Source organism: Lycium barbarum, chromosome 9, assembly GCF_019175385.1.
Source record: "Lycium barbarum isolate Lr01 chromosome 9, ASM1917538v2, whole genome shotgun sequence".
Lineage (NCBI taxonomy): Eukaryota > Viridiplantae > Streptophyta > Magnoliopsida > Solanales > Solanaceae > Lycium > Lycium barbarum.
Window position 1 is genome coordinate 2,990,703 of NC_083345.1, and position 8,485 is coordinate 2,999,187.

The 8,485-nt window shown below is 31.7% G+C and overlaps 1 pseudogene; it reads left to right on the plus strand.

Annotated features, from left to right (window-relative positions):
* The first annotated feature begins 1,086 nt into the window (after positions 1-1,086).
* On the plus strand, positions 1,087-5,611 carry LOC132609039 (sesquiterpene synthase 14b-like; annotated as a pseudogene).
* Positions 5,612-8,485: the final 2,874 nt, after the last annotated feature.

Genomic DNA, 8,485 nt, shown 5'->3' on the forward strand with positions numbered 1-8,485 from the left:
CATTGTAGTCAGAAAACTTAATCTTCTAATTAGAAGTTGAGTGATTTCATGATTAGGAGCCCGTTTGGATTGGCTTATAAATTGCTTATAAGTTGCTTATAAGTTGTTTTTAGTTTTTTTGAGTGTTTGGCTGGCCAGCTTAAAGTCATTTTGTTCTTAAAATAAGCTCAAAAAAATAATTGAGCCTATTTGACTTAACTAATCTAAAGCAGCTTATAAGCTGAAAACAGTTTATAAGCCAAAAAAAAAAATAAGTTAAATTACTCCAACTTATTTTTTTAACTTATAAGCTGCAAACAGCTTATAGGCATAAGCTCATCCAAGTAGGCTCTAGGAGTACGTTGAGCAATTTCACACAGCACGACAAAATGACGGACATAAATCGACGTAAGCAAAATGACAGATATAAATCGACGTAAGCAAACTTATTAAATGACGGATATAAATCTACGTCATCATTACAATTCCATTTGTTTCAAGTCGGTCGTCGTGATTTTCTTTTCCGTTTTCTTTTTAGTCTTCAAAAAAAATGTTTTTTTTTTAATCTTTAATTTCAATATTTCATATAGTATGTTTAGAATCACGCGATTGAATGATAATTTTGGTATATTAAACATATGTATAGTTTAAGATATCATAAGACTTCAAAGTTTTTATTTTTTAAAAACTTCATACCAAGTCAAACCGACAAACAAATTGAAACGAAGTGAGAGAGTATACACTATCAACGTAAATATTATTTACACAATCAAATTACTTTCACTTGTTGTAACAGATAATATATTTTATTTTCAAGATTTTAAATTCTATTTCGAGAAGGTTTACATATCAATTTTATTTGGACGGTTTAAAATTATTTATTTACACAGGATATTACTTAAACTCACCATACAGTAACTCCACGTAAGTCTTGTAAGATATCTCAGTCCTACGTAGTACAAAATTAGTACTATACATTATATGCTTGGGCAATAAGTGATCACACGTTTAGAGATACCTTTCAACTTTTTTTTCACCCGTCTCAATTGCACTATAAATACTTCACCATATAACCATCAACTCTTACCAGATTAAAAACAATTTTAGAAAGAGAAAAAGAAAAAAAATGGTTTCTTCTCTGAGCTGTTGTCACCTGGGAAATATTCAATCAATTGTTTGGGGAAATCATTTTCTCCCCAACAATACTAAACTCACAGTAAAAAATACACACTCGTATGTCCCTCTAGGAAAAATAGGCAGAGAGCAAAATATGAGTAAATTAAAGATGAGTGGAGCAATGGTTGATTCTCCTAGTACTGCTACACGTCCACTGGCAAATTTTCACTCAACAGTTTGGGGAGAATATTTCCTCTCCTACACTCCTCAACTCACTGTATGACATACACATATATACTTATATACTTTAAAATCTTTGTCGTCAGTGGCGTACGTAGGATTTTTACAAAGCAGTGTTGAAATTTGAGTTTTAACTTTAAATTGCTTAAATAATTCTTTTCCTAGATGAGTTTAAACTATATATTGTCAATCGGCAAATATATAGCAGTTTCATATGCCAAATGGACGAAATTTTTTAATAAAATTTTGTTTCACGCGCATTTAGGTGATTGAGGTCAAAGTTTTAGTCTAGTCAACGTTCAGGTGTGTTTTGCTAACTATATAGTGATAGTTTAGATGTGTTTTGCTCACTTCGAATAGTTCAGGTATGAAACACACACACATACAAAAATTATAGTTTAAGTGTGTTTTTGACCCTTATCTCTTTTATTATATATGGTGGGATTATTTTTTCAATCTTCCCGACTAAACCACCCCTTAGTGTCATAAATATTTTGTAGGAGAAAAAAAACGATGCAAAAGTCAAATATGGCATTGCATTTGCAGCTATTTTGTCTAAAGCTAGGTAGTCAAGTAATAGTAATGCATAATTATATTCTTCGTGCAGGAAATTAGTACTCAAGAAAAAGTTGAACTTGAAGAGCTAAAAGAAAAAGTCAGGCAAATGTTAGTGGAAACTCCTGATAATAGTACGCACAAAATTGAATTGATTGATGCAATCCAACGATTGGGAGTGGCATATCATTTCAAAAATGAGATTGAAACATCCATTCAGAACATCTTTTATGAGTCGTAACAGAGTGAGAATGATGACGATCTTTACGTTGTTGCTCTTCGTTTTCGACTAATGAGACAACACAGGCATTACGTATCTTCAGGTACAGTTCAAGTGTGTGATCATCAAATCCAATAGTTTAAATTGTTTAAGAGGGTGCACTTTTGTTGACTCTTATATTTTCAACATAAAATACTTCAAGAGGACGTTAATTTTTGAAGAATGTCTAATCCTTATTACGTATAATCCTTGTTACCTAGCCACAAGACTAGTATAATTTTTCTTACAGTGTTAGGTTATATAGTACTTTTCTTTTGGAAATGTGGTTGAGGTAGTCAGATATGAGTGAACTTGAATTTCAGTATAAACATACAACATGTGGAAAGAAACAATTTGATGATGATGTTGTTGATAAAATAACAAAATCCAATATTTCATATTTGAATATGCTCTCTCTTACATAGCGAACAATATAAACCATCGCGTTTTAACTTCAATATAGATTTGTGCTTTATGAAATTTCTGTTGTTGACATTTTAAATATTTGTGTAAGACGACTCGAACATTGTCATCATATTAAAAAGGCAGAACAAAAACATATATCGAGTATCGTATTCACTAGCTAGTCTTGATTTTGTCCTTGTACTAAAAGAGTCATTACCTACTCTTTCAGATGTGTTCAAAAAGTTCACTAACCAGGACGGAAAGTTCAAGGAAACTCTTACTAAAGACGTCCAAGGATTATTAAGTTTATACGAAGCAGCACATCTAAGAGTACATGGGGAAGAGATTCTTGAAGAAGCTTTGAGTTTTACCATCACTCATCTCGAGTCCATGGTGCCTAAAATGAGCAACTCGCTCAAGGCCCAACTTAGTGAAGCCTTTTGCCAGCCCATTCATACAAATCTACCAAGGATGACAGCAAGAAAATACATAAGTATTTATGAGAACATTGAATCACATAATGATTTGCTTTTGAAATTTGCAAAAATTGATTTTAATATTGTGCAAAAGGTTCACCAAAAAGAGCTTGGCGAGCTTGCAAGGTACATACACTAATCTTATCCTCTTCATTCACATGAATATGGTATAACCTATGGGCCGATTGCGTCAGTCATAATGGGTCAAATCAATAAACATGGTCCAATGCACTCAAAATTTTCTTTGCTCGAATAAATGGTCATAATTCAACTCGCCCGATACGACAAACCTCTTCTCCTCTCTATCTTTTACTATTTAAAGAAAATGTGAAAGCTGATGTATTTCTTAAAGTATTAGCCTAAGTTGATCTTCGAAATGTACATAATTCACAATCTTCAAACTTAATTGTGTATATTTGGGTTCGATTTATACTATTTTGACCCGTTTTGCCCCACTAGTTTGATGGGTCATTTTGTATTTAATCATCAGATCAAGACAACAAACAGAGTCATGACCCAATCCGTTTAACTTGGACGGATTACTTTCAAACAGGGTCTTCAAACAGTCTCACCTTTAGTACATATACTTCGTGTAATGAGATAGATTTGCAGAATTAACCGATACCCTCATTCTATAGGTGGTGGAAAGATCTGAATTTTGCGGAGAAATTTCCATATGCAAGAGATAGATTGGTGGAGTGTCACTTTTATACAGTAGGAATATACTTTGAGCCTCAATATAGTCGTGCAAGAGAAATGATGACGAAAGTACTCACCATATACACTATTATTGATGACACCTATGATGCTTTTGCAACTTATGATGAACTTGTGCCTTTCACTTATGCAATCGATAAGTGCGGGTAAGTTTTTACTGTCTAAAACATAATCACTCTTTTAATTTTATCATTGATGACTAAGAAAAAAAACATGCGTCAACTACATTTACTACTATGAGATAATTTGTATAGAAATGTGAAAATTTAGCATTGTAATTATGGTTCAAACCCTTAACGTACAGATGCAGCATTAGTGCGATTGATTCAGTACCGCCCAGTCTGAGACCTACTTATCAAGCACTGGTAGACATTTATACTCAAATAGAAGAGAAAATGATCAGAGAAGGTAAATTGGATCGTCTGTACTATGCCAAATATGAGGTAAGCTCCCTAAGCTTCATTTCTTTGAATCAAACCTTAACATACTTACAAAGAATTGAATGATCATCTCGTCTAAAAACATAAAACTATAATTAGAGAGGGCACAAGTTTATTTTACTCACTTATGCCTTCAATGTCATCTAGTTCTCATGGTCACAATTTCATCTCAAATTTGACTTTGTGACAGATTTATGACAAATTTTTGTCCGCCCAACATTCGCTTGTCGCAAAATCTTTGTAATGCAAAATAACTCCACAAAAATTATTAATTTGTGATGGATTCGTGATGGAATATAATTTCCGTCTCAATTAGAGATGGATTTTGCTGATCGGTCTCAAAACATTGGACGTAATAAAAATTAAGCATGTCACAAAGTGATGGACTAAAAACGGATAAGTCTGTCATAAAGATGGACGCATGATTCTTTTTCATGTGCCAAGCACACTAATTTTTATTTACAATAGCTTAAGGTGGAAAGAACACAATTTTTATTTGCTTAATAATGTTTTTTACATTATCTAATTCTACATTTTTGTTTTATTCACCTTCTTAGATGAAAAAGTTGGCTAGAGCTTTTTTCAAGGAAGCACAATGGTTAAATGCTGGCTATATTCCAAATAGTGAGGAGTACATGAAGAATGCAAATGTAACTACTACCTGTATGATGGTTGCAACAACTTCCTTGAGTCTTATGGAGGAATCTATAGCCAAAGAGACTTTTGAATGGGTGATCAATGAGCCTTTGGTTCTTCGAGCATCATCAGCAATCAACAGATTAAAGGGCGATATTATTGGACATGATGTAAGTATTATACTGTATTTATTGAATCGTGTGACCATCAATCTCATCTAGAAGCTTAAGTTATTAGAAATAATTCACTTTTATTTACTCAATTATATTCTCAAAACGGCCCCTCATATTGAATTGTGTGACCATTTTATCTAAAAGCATAAGTTATTTGAACGCATAATAGTTGTATTGAACATATTGAAATTTATTGGGTGCAGTTCGAACAACAAAGACAGCATATAGCTTCATTTATTGAATGCTACATGAAAGAATATGGAGCTTCAAAGCAAGAGGCAAATGTTGAGGCTGAGAAGAGAATCACAAATGCATGGAAAGACATGAACACAGACTTCCTCTCTTTGACTCATGAAGTACCAACGTTTGTCCTCGAACTGGTTATCAATATTGCGACATTTTTGAAGAAAATGATTTCGCGACGGCTCAAAGCGAATTTAAAGACAAGATTACCCTCTTATTTGTTGAACCTGTCAATGTTTGAGGATAAATAGGAGCAAAAATGTAGTTCTAAAACATTGGATATAACACAACCACTTCTATTACTGAGTGATTGACGAAAAATTGTGTGTTGATGTGCAGTAATGTTTGAGAATAAATTATCTTGAGCTTATGAAGGAAGAGAGTATCTGTGCTGTCTTCAATGAAGTCGTATTGACCGAGTATTTCACACTAACCCAATAAATACATAACACGTCTAATGTCTTCACAAACATAGTTATCACTATAAAATAGTTAATATCAACATATTCTCATCTCAATTATCACTGAACTGCGGTAATTAGTATGGTTTGGTGAAAATATCCCGGGTAAGCTTTTTTCCAATATTATTAGGAACCTAATGAAAGATAATAAAGGAAATTAATGAAATTGAACAAATTGAAAGCAAATATGTGTTGGTTGAAAGGTGATATGCATTACATATAAAAAGGATTTAATTTATAACTACCGGGTCGGTTCACTTGGATAAATAGGTAGAACTATAATTTGGACCAAGATGAACAGAGAAGTGGAAGTTTGCACACTTATCGCAACATACAAATCATAAAAATATAGTACTGTAATGATCAAACAGAAATTAAAATAACTTATTTCAATATCTCTAATATAATAATGCTGATATTAATCAAAATTCTCAAAGTTGAGATCCAAAGAACGCTTCCTCCTATATTTTGATCACTTTGCATGTCATCGTTTGAAGTGCACACTTTTATGAAGCGCATGACTTCAGCATGAATAACCCTTTGCTTCGTATCATTTCGAATAGTCCAAGTAGACTTGGACATTTTGTAATAAAAATCACCCATTCAATGAAGGATAAATCAACTTCTCTTGAACTTGTAATTTAAAGATCAATTTAATTTGTGCAAATTAATTCTTATTGATGATTATGCTAGTGCAAGAAGTTCATAAATTTTTTGTCAAGAATTTCAGAAAAAATATGGCCCATTGATTATGTTGGTTATATTAGTAAATGAGATCCAGAAAATATTATTTACGTGTATGGACTAGAGAGTGATTTCCAAAAAGACTACATACATCTCAATAACAATCACTCATTATATCAATATTTCACTATAACCATCAAGTTTACCGTAGAACTGATTTTTTTATGTTGTATTGTGCCTCTCTCTATAACATTTTCCCCCCTATAATAGCAACATATATCAATATAATACTATAATCTCTTTCTAAAATTCTCCATTTATAACAGTCTTACTCAAATAATGTTGATTTTACTATTTCTCACTTCAGTTGCTAGTCATTTAATTTTCATAAAAATAAAAATAAAAAAAATACTAGTATGTTGCTTTGATTTGTTTTCAGAAAGACACATACAGAAATAAAATATCTAAAATAACTAATAAAAATCTAGTACAACAACAACATACCCAATGAAATTTCACAAAGTGAGGTTTGGAGAATGCAGAGTATACACAGATCTTACCCTTATCTTGAGAGGTACAAAAATTATTTTCGATAGACCCTCAGCACATGAATAATAACAAATTCAGTATTTTAAACAAATATTCAAATTTTAATACACCAAATTTAGCAAGAATATAATATAATACATATACTTTGTAGAACACTAGGAAAATTTGGGGGCCCCAAAATTATGGGCCTAGAACGGCAGCTTCTGCTGCATTTTTTGCGTGGACTGTCCTTCTTTTGGGGTGGTCTTTAATTTTTGACCCTCAAATTGTTGGTCTTTAATTTTTTTGCGTTTGCCTATAATACCCCGATATTATGTGGGATCTACTGCTATATATGGAAATTGCTTTGTTGAATTATTTCATTTCAAACATGCCTCTCTATTATTGCAGCTATTTTTGGTCTGTTCAATGTGGTTGCAGATTTACCTTTAATTATTGCATGTGACGTGAAATAATTGACGCTAAACTTTTTTAACAACAGAATCACTTTATTTTTTCCAGATTTTTTTTTCACTTTATTTGAAAATTCAGCGTTTGACCAAAATTGTATTTGAAATTTTTGAAAACACCTAAAAGGGTAAAACCCTATTTTCACTTTTTACACTTTCAGTACATTGAAACAACCAAATATTCTTTGTAAAAATTATAACCAAACACAACTCCATCTTCAACTCCTAACTTCAAAAATTGCAAATAAAGTGAAAATATTTGATTTTAATTAAGGCCAAACGCCTACTTAATACTTTCTCCGTCCATTTTTACTTGTCTACGTTTTGACAGATAGAGCAATAAATAAAAAGACAAATTGTACTACAATATCACCCCTAATTATTATACATCGTCCAAATAATTGAAATCAATCAAACATACTTTAAAAGTTATGCAATCACTAATAATTTCTTGAAGTTTCCAATCAATAATGAATAATAAGGGTAAAATAGATATGAAATGAATCATTATCTCTTTATTTTCTAAATTGGACAAGTTAAAAATGGGCATTTATTTTTATATACTGGACAAGTAACAATAGACGGAGGGAGTACTTAACTTCGTGCACAATGACAATATGAAGCTCCTGTATCTAATTGCCTTTGCCAGCTTAGAAGGTTCATAAACTTTTATAATGCAATTGAGACGATTAAATCAATTCTGCTTGCATCTGTCTTAGTTTTAACTTTAATTATTCTCTCCCAGTTAATATTTAACAAATATTATTCACTTTTAGCATAGAAAAGTTATGTCGAAACAGTTTTCAATCTAACAATAATACTATTAAACTTATTTAAAATATATCTTTACTCACCAATAACATTATTTTTATAAAACTATTTTTTTAATGTAAATAAGTTCATCATACCTAACACGCATATATAAATTAATTTTTTACTTTGGACATTTGAAAACCTGCTAAGCTGACAAGAGTAGGTGTGACCTCAAGAATGGATAAGAATATATAAACCGCGGTATATTCTTTGTTTGCCAATATGCCATGCTAGCTCAATAAACAACAAAAAGGATGTTTCACCAACAACCGACACTTAAAACACATACA